Source organism: Octopus bimaculoides, chromosome 9 (genome assembly GCF_001194135.2).
Source record: "Octopus bimaculoides isolate UCB-OBI-ISO-001 chromosome 9, ASM119413v2, whole genome shotgun sequence".
Taxonomy (NCBI): Eukaryota; Metazoa; Mollusca; class Cephalopoda; order Octopoda; family Octopodidae; genus Octopus; species Octopus bimaculoides.
In genome coordinates, this window is record NC_068989.1 from 19,346,875 (window position 1) to 19,359,593 (window position 12,719).

Consider the following 12,719-nt stretch of genomic DNA (forward strand, 5'->3'; position numbering starts at 1 on the left):
ATATATATATATATATATATAAAAAATCATAGTCATGATCCACAAGTGAGTATGACCTGGTAGCATATACCATATTTTTGCTAACTGTTTTCAGTATCTATGCAGTCATAAGCAGGCATAGGTACTCTCTCAGCCCTCCTACTTTTGAACCAACAGAATTTCAAGGAGGCGATAACTAAAGACAGAGAGAGAGAGAGCTGTATCATCATTTGGCTATGACTTGTTTTCAGCTAAGTAGACTGAAGCAAATGAAATGTATTGCCTTGCTGAAGGACACAGCAAATTTTCTGGTCTGGGAATTGATCATGAACTTAATTCTCTAACCATCAGGTCAAAAGCCTTTATATTTCAGTATCGTTCTTTTGTTTTTCCGTCTGTTTTATCATCCGGGTATGGGTTTGATAAATGTATTACTGAGACATTATAAAATCCCAGCTTGTAGTTCAGCTTGTAGTAAACAAACATGCACGGAGAGAGAGAGTGAGACACACATACACACAAAATTAAATAAATGCAATAAATCAAAAATTAAATAAACAAGGCGGCGAGCTGGCAGAAATGTTAGCACGCCGGGCAAAATGCTTAGCGGTATTTCGTCTGCTGCTACGTTCTGAGTTCAAATTCCGCCGAGGTCGACTTTGCTTTTCATCCTTTTGGGGTCGATTAAATAAGTACCAGTTACACACTGGGGTCAATATAATCGACTTAATCCATTTGTCTGTCCTTGTTTGTCCCCTCTGTGTGTAACCCTTTGTGGGTAGTAAAGAAATAACACAAAATTAAATAAATGACAAAGGAAATTATACATTGAACTTCATTAGCTTACAGCTGTTTCTGCTATAGGATGCAAACGCTTTATTCTGAAGCATATACATTTTGAGTTCTAATGCCAGGTATCACTATGCCTATGCAAAACATGAAAATGCACACAAACATACATATACATACATACAAAATTGACTTTCAGTTTCTGTTTGCCAAATCCACTTGTGCTTTAGTCAGCTCAGGGTTATAGTAGAAGACAAGGTGCTGTGCAGAGGGACTGAACCCAAAACTACATAGTTGGGAAATGAAGTTTACCTACATGGACATGCATGTGCATGATATATGTAGAGGCAGGCATGGCTGTGTGATTAAGAAGTTCTCTTTCCAACCATAAGGTTTTGAATTCTAAAAATTGCTGCTTAATTTTTATTTCCTTTCTCTGAAAAAGACAGAAATTTCAATTAATAATTGTTTGTGAATAACATTCAGTACAAAATGTCATAACTTAATCTAACAATTCTTAGTTGTATTCATTATTGCTTTAATTGTTTATTGGGTTGTTTCTCAATTAAGTATAGTATATTTGTATTGTCCTTGAGGGTACTTATTACTCGGTAAACAGCTTGGATACAACCATAAAAAAAATAATATTATTTTTGATGATACTGTAATATATTAGAGTGGAAGTAGAGTAGAATTCTTGTAGACTAGTCAAGTTCATGACACCATTAAAAATAGTTACTCACCTAACAATGACGGTAAAATGGTGGTGGTAGCAACGGTGTCGGCAGCAATGATGACGATGATGATGGCTGTAAGGAGAAAGAAGAAATGAGTGTAACTCTAGCATTCAGATTACTATGTCAAGTACAATGCTTATTTATTCATATTGTTTTGAATTAATTATATATTATCTTGTAGCTTCAAGAATACAATAGCATTATTGCTTATTTTTAGAATGACATTGTAGGGTAGGTATGAGAGGTCAAATCTAGCTGGTTTGAACATAAAACAGGTATAATATTTGGGCTAGATATGGCTGGTTTAAATGCCAAAGGGTTAAGTACTTTTGTTGGATGTGTGTCTAAGATAACATACTTTGATTGATGAACTGTACTCTATGTAACCAAGCATTTATATGATATAGAATATGACTTCAGTTCTGTAGATATCAGATGCTAAACTTGTGCATTGCTTTTAGATTTTTAATTGGCAGTCCCTGTGGCACTAGATCCTAAGCTATTCTAACTGCTACTACTTCGAGAACAACAACATAAACTACTAAATACAACCACAACCACAACAATATGTACTGCTGCTAAAACAACTAATTAATAAATCAATAAGATATGGTAGGTCAGTTAGGAAATCATTTACATTTTACATAGCAGGGACCTAATAAAACAGTAGGGTGGATTATAAACATAACATAATGGCCAAAGATTCTGCTATTTTCACTTTTTAAAGAGTATTTCAGTATGAAATAAGTTCTTCTTTGAGAGCTAAATAAAGATTGGACCATTAACTTCATGTTATATATTTTCATTTCCTACTATGTTTCAGTCAGTATGGTCTTGGCTAATAGTGCGCAAATACCATATGTTTCCATACATACTTACATTATACCATTTCCGCTGCGCAAGCTTTGATCATAGAAACACTTACTGAAATTCAGTTTCAATATTAGCTTAGAGATTTTTTGTGAGTTGCATTAGCTGTTTGTGACTTTAAACTTAGCATACATTGGACATCATTACTGTTATCATCATCATACTCTTTACTCTTTTACTTGTTTCAGTCATTTGACTGCAGCCATGCTGGAGCACTGCCTTTAGTCGAGCAAATCAACCCCAGGACTTATTCTTTGGAAGCCCAGTACTTATTCTATCGGTCTCTTTTGCCGAACCGCTAAGTTAGGAGGATGTAAACACACCAGCATCGGTTGTCAAGTGATGTTGGGGGGACAAACACAGACACACAAACACATATATATGACAGGCTTCTTTCAGTTTCCGTCTACCAAATCCACTCATAAGGCTTTGGTTGGCCCGAGGCTATAGTAGAAGACACTTGCCCAAGGTGCCACGCAGTGGGACTGAACCCGGAACCATGTGGTTGGTAAGCAAACTACTTACCACGCAGCCACTCCTGCGCATCTTCACTATTATCATTGTTACTGTTTTAACTTCCAGTTTTCCATTCTTGCGTGAATCAGACAGAATTCATTGAATTAGATTGTTATGGTCAGATATCCTTCTTGTTACCAACCCTCATCTGTTCCCATGTAAGGTAATATTTCCCCATGGCCAGACATGTTTTCATGGAAGATTGGAAATAACAACAACAACAACATATGCACACACATTATATTTGAGGAGTTTTGGGATTTTTTAAAACAACTTGAATATCATTCATGTACGTTATCAAAGTCTTTCTAATCTTGAAAGTAGAGATTAATGAGTTGATTTGCTGCTGAGCAGCTAACAAAGAGGAGGAATAGTCAATGTGCTATCACCACCACTGCATTTTGTCGTGTGACCCACTATTTAACCCTGAGTAGCTAAGTGTACCTTATTCTGTGTAGGTACCATGGAGTGTAAGAACACTGCAGTAGCGAGAAACCCCTTTCATAAACCAAAGGTCTTTATTCAGAATATTGTTTGTTCCTCATTTTATTAATGCTATGAGGTTGGATATGGAGAGAGATAAGCACTGGTTCCATTGGTCTTTCTGATTCTCAGAATTTGTGAGCTAACTTAATAATATTCATCACAGCCATTCTACTTTTGATCAGCTCCTTAAAAGTAATACATAACAATAAAACTTATATTAAAACCTTTACACACCCTGTCTGTCAGTCTGTCACTTTCTGTCTCTCTGTCTCCCTCTCACTCTCTCTGTCTCCCTCTCACTCTCACACACATGCACGCAGACATACATGCACATATACACACACACAGAATGTTTTTAAAATACATTTTTACTTAGATATAAAGCATTGAGCTATTAAGATGCAAGTATGTTACAGTTTAACCAAATGATGACAGTAATGATAATGATGTTTTTTTTAAAAAAAACAAAACAAAAAAACAAATTAGAATTAGGGATTGCCTTTATAAGAGTTCTGGCTGAAAAGTCACTAATAATGTAACAGGATGTTTACAAATGTTTCTTTTTGTTGAAAAACAAAACCAAAACGTTTGTACCTATAATCTATCATGTACTGTAACAGGTGTTTAGAATCACCTGACTGCCTCATTAATGGAAATTGTTTTTTGTTTTTTACCAAGTACCCTTCAACTCCTTCTCTTAGAATCAACATCTGTCACCATTCAGAATAATGTTACAAGAGAGAAGAAGAGTTGATGATTAGTTTGTTTTCTTTTGTTATTGTTCATAATGAAATATAATTTATTTAGAAATGTTTTGGGCCATTAGAAAATAACAAAAATTAAATAGTGTAGTATAAGTTAGGCTGTTGAGCCTCTTGTACTACATACTTTTCAGATATTATTTGTTTCTCTTTCTCTCTTTCCTTTATAATGTGCCTGTATGTCTGTTCTGTTTCTGTTATTGGTCACAGTCATTGGACTGCAGCCACACATAACATACCACCTTCAAGGGTTTGGGCAATAGAATTGACCCCTCCTCCAGTTCATTGATTTCAGTTGTGCATTAACTTTATTGATCTATATTTGCTGAGCTGGTAAAGTATGGAGCATGAAAGGATACAACATACAACAGCATTTGTTTTAGACTGGTATAAATATGAACACAGATTCCTGCACACATGTGCACAATACACACACACACCACCATCATCATCATCAGTTAACATCCATTTTTCATGCTGGCATGTGTTGGACAGTTTGACAGAAGTTGACGAACCAGAAGACTGCCCAAGCTCCAATGTCTACTCTGACATGGTTTCTACAGCTGGATATGCTTTTCTAGTGCCAACCACTTCACAGAGTGTAGTTGTTGCATTTTACAAGGCATCAACACTGAGTGAGGTCGCCAGGTAACTCACAAACAAGACAACCGGGTGAGGTGTAGTATTGAAGGAGGTGGCTTTATGCCAGATGATGAAAAGTTAAAGTATGATAGTCAGACAGAAGCAGGTGTCTTGCAACAGTGTGTGTGTGTACATTTGTGCGCTGGAGTCAGTTTGTTTGATTAAGCTCTTAAAGAAGATGCCCTGTCATGAGTGCTGTCCAGTGACTTAAACGAGTAAAGAAATAAAATAAATTAGTCCAGAGATGTAAAAGCAAGGACCATGCTCTTTGTATAGATTGATGTCATTGCTAATCAATTTGAACATTTGTATGTACATTTGTTGAACATTTGCAAGAAGAATATGATTGGGACAGCAATATATGGGGTTGAAGAATTTCAAATGATTGGATTGTTGATTTGTGTATGTTATGAAAGGTGGGAAATTAAGATTATAGGAGGAGTGTGATGTATTTGTCACTTAACTCTGAGAGGAATAACTATGCAGCTAGCTCATTCAGAGGTGCAGAGTAACATCAGAAAAAACAAAGCGTTTAGATTTAGCATCTATGGACCAGAGGCTGTTGTGTGTGAGTGAGTGAAGCATTGTCAGTTAGTCAAATGGCTTTTGTTTGTGGGTGATCAAAGATCAGTATATTTGTGTAATAGCAGTATACTTCCAGATGTGACAGCAGCATAGAAATGTGACTTTAACTTGAACTTTGTAGAGGATCTGCATTTGGTCAGGATCAGGACTGAAGTATTTTCTGGCTTGGGAAAAGAATCTTAATTTTTGTGATGCAGTTTTGGTAATGTTACATATGTGGGATTGCACCTGATACTTCAAGACATTAAGACCAAAACTCCATATATTACAGTGAAAATAAATATTACACATTACTCACCAAAGGTTTCATGAAAAAATTTTAATATACTACATTTAAATCAGCTTTCAGACATCTGAAATATATCATAAGTCTGCTTTGAGAGTCAACCATATTTACCCTTCAAAATAAGAAGCTACAGAAAAAAAAGTCATGCAGTTTGTAAATAAGAGCCTTCAAAAGTAATTTCTAATATTGGTTTTAGAATATGTATTTTTGCCATAAACTACTGTGTGTGTGTGTGTGTGTGTAATTGTGTTTTAGTGTGTGAGTAATGACTGACACATGTAGGCCTGCTGCCACAGATTTCTTCCTAAGTCTTTTTTTCTGATGTCATTCATCATCCTTGACAATATGACAATGTACAGTATAGCATGGCAGAAAGTAATGATCCAGTGGTGAACTGTTACTGTTGAAGTGTATGTCTCCATTATATATTGCCTTCACAATGGACTTACACTTACACACAGACACACATATGCACAGAGTGATATAAATATAACCCTCAACCAAACTCCACTTATTTTTATTAAATCATTAAATTATTTTTATTATTAAATTAGTCATTTTTATTAAATCATTATGTGCAGGCATGGCTGTGTGCTTAAGAAGTTTGCTTCACAACTAAGTGGTTTTGAGTTTAGTCCCATTGCAAGGCACCTTAGGCAAGTGCCTTCTACTATAGCTAACGAAAGTTTTGTGAGTGAATTTGATTGGTAGAAACTGAAACAAAGCTCCTCATATATATGTGAGTGTTTGTGTGTGTCCTTGTCTTTGACATTGTTTGCTAATGGTAAACAGCATTGTCACACAAGCAGTGTTGTTTGTTTGCAATCTTCAATGAAAACATATCTGGACTGAAACAGGTGAAGGTTAGAAACAGGAGAGCATCCAGCCACAAAATATCTAACTCAATGAATTTTGTCTGACCCATACAAGCATGGAAAGACAGACATTAAAACCCAATGCTGTCCAAACAGATGGGATGGTCACAGATATGGAATGTCTTTGATCATGCATGTGCTCATCAGAGGTAACCTGGAGCCAAACAACAGCAGATGTAATCCACCACAATCTATATATTCATATTGAATAGGGTTACAAGATTGATGTGTAATTGTTACACTTGTCAAACTGATTTCTACACAATGTTGTTTCTCTAATTGCTGAAACAATAGCATAGATCTTTTGTCAAGCTTGATAACAAATGAGCAAGTACAGATTTTATAAACCTTCATTGCAGACCTGACTTTTTATACAAATTTTAACATTTGTCACTGAGGGAAAGCAAATATAAAAATGGTAGTGATGATATGATAATCTTTGCTTTTATTCCCTCCTCTTACCAAGAACCCTCATGTAGCTGTCTTACTGTTTCTCTCTTCCATTGTTTGCTTTCCTGTTACCTCCTCTCCCTACATCTCCGGTTCTCTCCTTTTACTCTTCCACTTTCTCATTGTGGTTATTTGTCATCCAGTTGTATGGAACAGAAAATAACAAACAGAGATAATGCATGGAAAATAAGACTCTCTTTAGTTGTGCTTGAGATGAAACAACTGCTTTGGAATGAATGAACAGTCTAATTTGTCTTGCAGGGACGACAACACAACCTCTCTAATGTCAATCATTAAAGGATACAAAAATTATTTCAGAGAGAACATTTATTTATATTGAAAAAGAAAAAAATTATAATCTATTATTTTGAAAATTGTGAATACTATTTTTTAAAATTAAATTTTGTTAAATGACACATTATCTTGGAAAATCCTAGAATTTTTTCATAGAACCCACTTTAGGAGAAACTCTAATTGATCAAACTCTTGTAGGAGGTATCCCAGCATGACTGCAGTTCAGTGACTGTAACTAGTTTTTGAAATAAAGAAACATTATCATTGTTGTCGTTGATGTACTTCGGCATGATTTCTTCAGCTGGATGCCTTTTCAAATGCTGACTATTTTACAGCATATACTGGGTAATTTTTACCATACCACTAGCACAGGTGAAGTCACCATGCAGCTTTGCAAGATTATAAACCCCAAGAGAGATGACTTTATGCTATGAGATGAGGGGTTAAAGTTTGAGAGAAGGGCCAGAGCAGAATATGTTTCTTGCTATAGGGGGACAGCATGGTTGCTCATATTTTAGAAGAGAGATGGGAGCTGGGAAGAGATAAAATTAGTGATGATAGGAGCTAGGGAGAGATAAAATTAGTAATGATGAAATGTCTACGAGGTGAACAGAAGTGTGTAGGGACAGGATAACAGGGAGTGCCAATGGTTAGAGGTTGTGAGGATTTATGGGAGAGTAAGAGATGGTTAGAGATTGGGAGTAGGTTGTGAGCCTGTACACAGGTAGTCAAAATAAAATCACTCATCTGAAAAAGAGTTAGATTGAAGCTCTGAAGGGCCTTGGTTCAATCCTGGATTTCAGCATGTAGATGTGGTTCTATCTTGTTCTCGAAATAATTACTTAACAAAACTTCTGTTGTTTGACATAGATAAAGAGGACGATATCAGATGTTTCAGTCTTATATATACACATCAATGCATAATTGTTATCATAAAAATCATCTTTGTCAATGTCATCATCATCACCTCCACCACAGTTATCAAAAACAGCAACAACAACAACAACAAAGTGATGGATTGGCAAAATCATTCGGTCTTCAGAAAAAGTGCTTTGTGGTATTTTTTCTTGCTTTTTATATTTTTGAGTTCAAATTCTGCAGAGATCAACCTTGCCTTTTATCCGTTCAGGAATGGTAAAATAAAGTATCAATCAGGTACTGAAGTTGATGATATTAACTAACACTGCTCCACTGAAAATTGCTGCCCTTGTGCCGAAATTAGATAGAAAGAATTATTATTATTATTATTATTATTATTATCATTATTATTCAGATTCCGCCAAGGTCAACTTTACCTTTCATCCTTTCACGATTGATAAAATAAGTACCAGTTCAACACCAGGGGTCAATGTAATTGACTCATCTCCTCCCCCAAAATTGCTACCCTTGTGGCAAAATTTGAAACCATTATTATTATTATTATTATTATTATTCAGGCATTGTGCCTATAACAGAAAGGATTATTATTATTATCATTATCATCATTATTATTAAATGCATTCAATGTAAAATATGTCTTCGACATCTGTTCTAGCACAGCTGTATATCTGCTTATGAAAGCCAATCACTTTTAAGTAACCCAGCGTTATTTTAATTGTCACTTGAGTGCTATTAAGGGAATCTTTCAAAATTCCTTAAGTACCGTGATAAATATGAGGTGGTATGGGTTAGATCCCACACTTCTACTTCACTTGGAACTGTTTTTCTTCTCCCCTCTCTCTCTTTGTGTTTTTTTTTTTGGTGGGGGTGCTTATTTGTTTGTTGTTGTTTTCGTGAAGTGATTACTTCAGAGGAAGTAAAGAAAGGCAGAACTGAAGAAACAATGAAATAATAATAGTTGTGATTATAGAGGATGTTGTGCCTGTGTAATGGTGATAGCGGAGGTGGTGGTGTGCTGCATGTTATTATGGTGATGTTGTTGAGATAGAATTGCAGACGCTGTTGAGGATGATATTAATGTTGCTGATGTCATTGTTGAGAGTGATGTTAATGTTGCTGTTTGACCCCACATCAGCTCTGATGAAGCAAAACTATGACCACAGGCATACCAATCATAACCGACCTATCTTTCAGGTTTCAGATCTCTCTGCCCATTTTTCAAGGATCTTCTTTAGCCAAATTTTTTGTTTGTTTTGTGATGATATTTCCTCAAGTATTCATTTTCATCAGTCAGTTTTCTGTAGAATTGTAAAACAGGAAGCTGTCCTTTGCAGAGATATTGAAATCATTAACCTTTTAATATTTAAACAGGCCATACTCAGCCCAAATATTTGATCTGTTTTATCTTCAAACTGGCCAAGTCTGGTCTCTCACACCTTCCCTACAATGTCCCTAAAAATAAACGATCACATAACCATGATCTCAAAGCTATGTGATAATGCATTATCAATTTAAACAATGTGAATAAATGATACATACAGAGAGAGTGGAAGAGAGAAAAAGAGAGAGAGATAGTTAAAAGACTGTAATAATAAAAAACTGCATATATGTATAATTCTCCATCTTTATTTTAATGTCAACACGGCCACAGTCTTTGGGCTGAAACATATAAAAGAAATATTGTGCTCCAGCATGACTGCAGCTTTAAAGCTGAAACATATATATATTTAAAGAATATATATATATAGATATATATTTTTATTTATGTATATATTAATATTATCTTGGTTGAAAAACTTTGAGAATGCGAATATGTTAATAGTTACCAGGGTAGCAAAAATCGCACAAAAACTGGGATATTATACCCGGTTAAGGGGTAGAAATTCCATGTTAAAGTGATGTGTTTTGAGTTGATATAAAGAATAATAATAAATGGAGCAAAACGCATATAATCAATTTGCTCCATTTATTATTATTCTTTATATAGATATATATGTACACACACACACACATATATACATGATGGTATGATGGGCAAGGCTTATATCAGCCTTTGTACAAATTCTTTTGATTTCATTTACATTGTCATCATCTGATTCATAATTACTTGTGTGTTCAGTAGCCGTATATTTTAACTTCCTAAAAATATCCATTAGTTCTCATGTAAGTATCTACAAATTAAGGGTAAGATTAATATATGTATATAGATTATAATTTCCTGTTTATTTATTTACTTGTTTTAGGAAGAATGTAGAATAAATGATTTAATTGATTAATAAAATAATGTTAGAGTAAGAAGATACAGTGTTTCCTCTTTATAAGGCGTCTCGCTATACCACGTCCCCACATATAACGTAGGTGGTTTGATGGACCCCAAATAATTTGAAGCAGAATTTCCATCATTATCGCTCACAACTTGCAAAAACCTTGATTAAAACCAGAATTTCAGTGAATTTCAATGAAATACATACCTTAACCAACAGCTTGAAAATATTGCAATCGGTTACCATGTAATTGGGTGCCCATTACATGTTTTGTGTGCATAATTTCTTTGATTTTGTGATGAAAACAACACCTTTTTGACCAGTGAGCACTTTTGGCAGTTTGTTTTCCATGATTTGATTGGATTGTTTGAAGAAGCTTCCGCCAATGAAAGGGTTCGAATGAGTCAAACGAATTGATATTAAACATACTTTTAAGGGCTTTCAAATCATTCACTAGGTGGCATGACATCAAAAATGCAATGTAAAAGCATTTCATAAGTATTTATTGAAAATTCTTATTTTAGAGTCAACTACTTGTAAATATTTTTTTAAAGTTGTTCTAAGTGCTATAATTCATGATATTTTGTCAGTAATTTATTGGTATTGTAATAAAAAATGTTAAACATGATTGAATGTTTTTTTCCGTTCATGCACTTTACGAATCAAACCAAATATCTCATTTTCTTCTATTATCGCCTGCTCCCCCCCCTTACCCGTAAACCTGTGGCCCGGATAGAACACAGTTGATTTTCTTGGACCCCATCACTCGTGCTATAGAGAGGGAACATTGTAATATAAAATTAAACTACTAATAGAAGTTTTTAAATAGTATAGGTATTTATCCAAAATCAAATCTATCTGATGCTCCTCTCTCTCTCAACTAATTGTGAGTCAGTTCAACTGTGGCAGGCTTTTGTATACCATAACTACATCATATAAACCAAATATCTTCTGGTGAAATGCTGCTTGTACTATTAAATATTATATTATATATTGATTGGTTTAAAATTTGTGGTGTCACAGTAATTGCAAATTCAACACTAATTAAAGGTACTGTCATTATTTAACATAATCAAGGTGGCAAGCTGGCAAAATTCTTTAGCATGTTGGGAAAAAATGTTTAGCAGCATTTATTCTAATACTTAATGTTCCGAGTTCAAACCTCTTTCAGGTTAACTTTACCTTTCATCCTATGAAGGTTGATAATATAAATACAAGTCAAACACTGGTGTCAATGTAGTTGACTCATCATTTCTCTCTAAAATTGCTGGCTTTGTGCCAAAATTTGCAAACATTATTTAACATAATTAAGGAGGTTACCACCTTCCCTCTCCTGTTCGTCGAGGCGCAATGACCCAGTGGTTAGGGCAGCGGACTCGCGGTCATAGGATCGCAGTTTCGATTCCCAGACCGGGCGTTGTGAGTGTTTATTGAGCGAAAACACCTAAAGCTCCACGAGGCTCCGGCAGGGGATGGTGGCGAACCCTGCTGTACTCTTTCACCACAACTTTCTCTCACTCTTACTTCCTGTTTCTTTTGTGCCTGTAATTCAAAGGGCCAGCCTTGTCACACTGTGTCACGCTGAATATCCCCGAGAACTACGTTAAGGGTACACGTGCCTGTGGAGTGCTCAGCCACTTGCACGTTAATTTCACGAGCAGGCTGTTCCATTGATCGGATCAACTGGAACCCTCGGCGTCGTAAGCGACGGAGTGCCAACAACAACAACCTTCCCTGTTCTGTTACATGTTCATTGTAACCATTAGCAAAATCATAATTGTGAAGTCCATCTTTTTCATGACCTGAATTAAAATCCTGTTGTAAACACTATCAAAACTTTTTTCTTCCATGGACTTTCCTCTCATAGATGTCAGATGAGGTGTTCTACAATTTCTTGCTTGACCAACTGGCACAGATGATATACTTTCTTATCACAGATGTGAGACTGAGGTGCACAGAATAACTTTGCTCAGTTAGATGCACACGATCACTACAGTCATTGTATGTGATTTAAACTCAAGATCTTACGATCATACTGATTAATACATATTTGTTTTGGGTTTAAGGATTAAAATTAAGATAGTGGGAGCTGAGAAAGCAAAAGCTCTGTATGAAAATTCTCACCTCATAACCTTATTTCCTAAATAATCTTTCAAACATTCCTTGCAGCCATTTCTCTCCTACTTCACTGGCTTTAAGAACAGAGGGGAAAGTGAGGAAGAAATATGGGGCTTCTTAGCAATTTACTATATCAATCAGGGTGAAATATTTAGTAGGTCAATTAAAAAAAAAAAAAAAAATAGTCA

The 12,719-nt window shown here is 35.3% G+C and overlaps 1 protein-coding gene and 1 long non-coding RNA gene across 2 annotated transcripts in view; one reads left to right on the plus strand and one right to left on the minus strand.

Moving 5' to 3' along the window:
- The window catches only part of LOC106876196 (tRNA dimethylallyltransferase), a 170,886-nt gene that overhangs the window by 76,549 nt on the left and 81,618 nt on the right, over window positions 1–12,719 (plus strand). The gene's annotated exons all lie outside the window — the stretch shown is intronic.
- LOC128248704 (uncharacterized) lies at window positions 832–2,067 on the minus strand. Its single transcript, XR_008264873.1, has 3 exons — window positions 1,864–2,067; window positions 1,512–1,577; window positions 832–1,204 (listed from the first exon to the last, which is right to left on the minus strand). It is a non-coding gene; the product is annotated as an uncharacterized LOC128248704 (long non-coding RNA).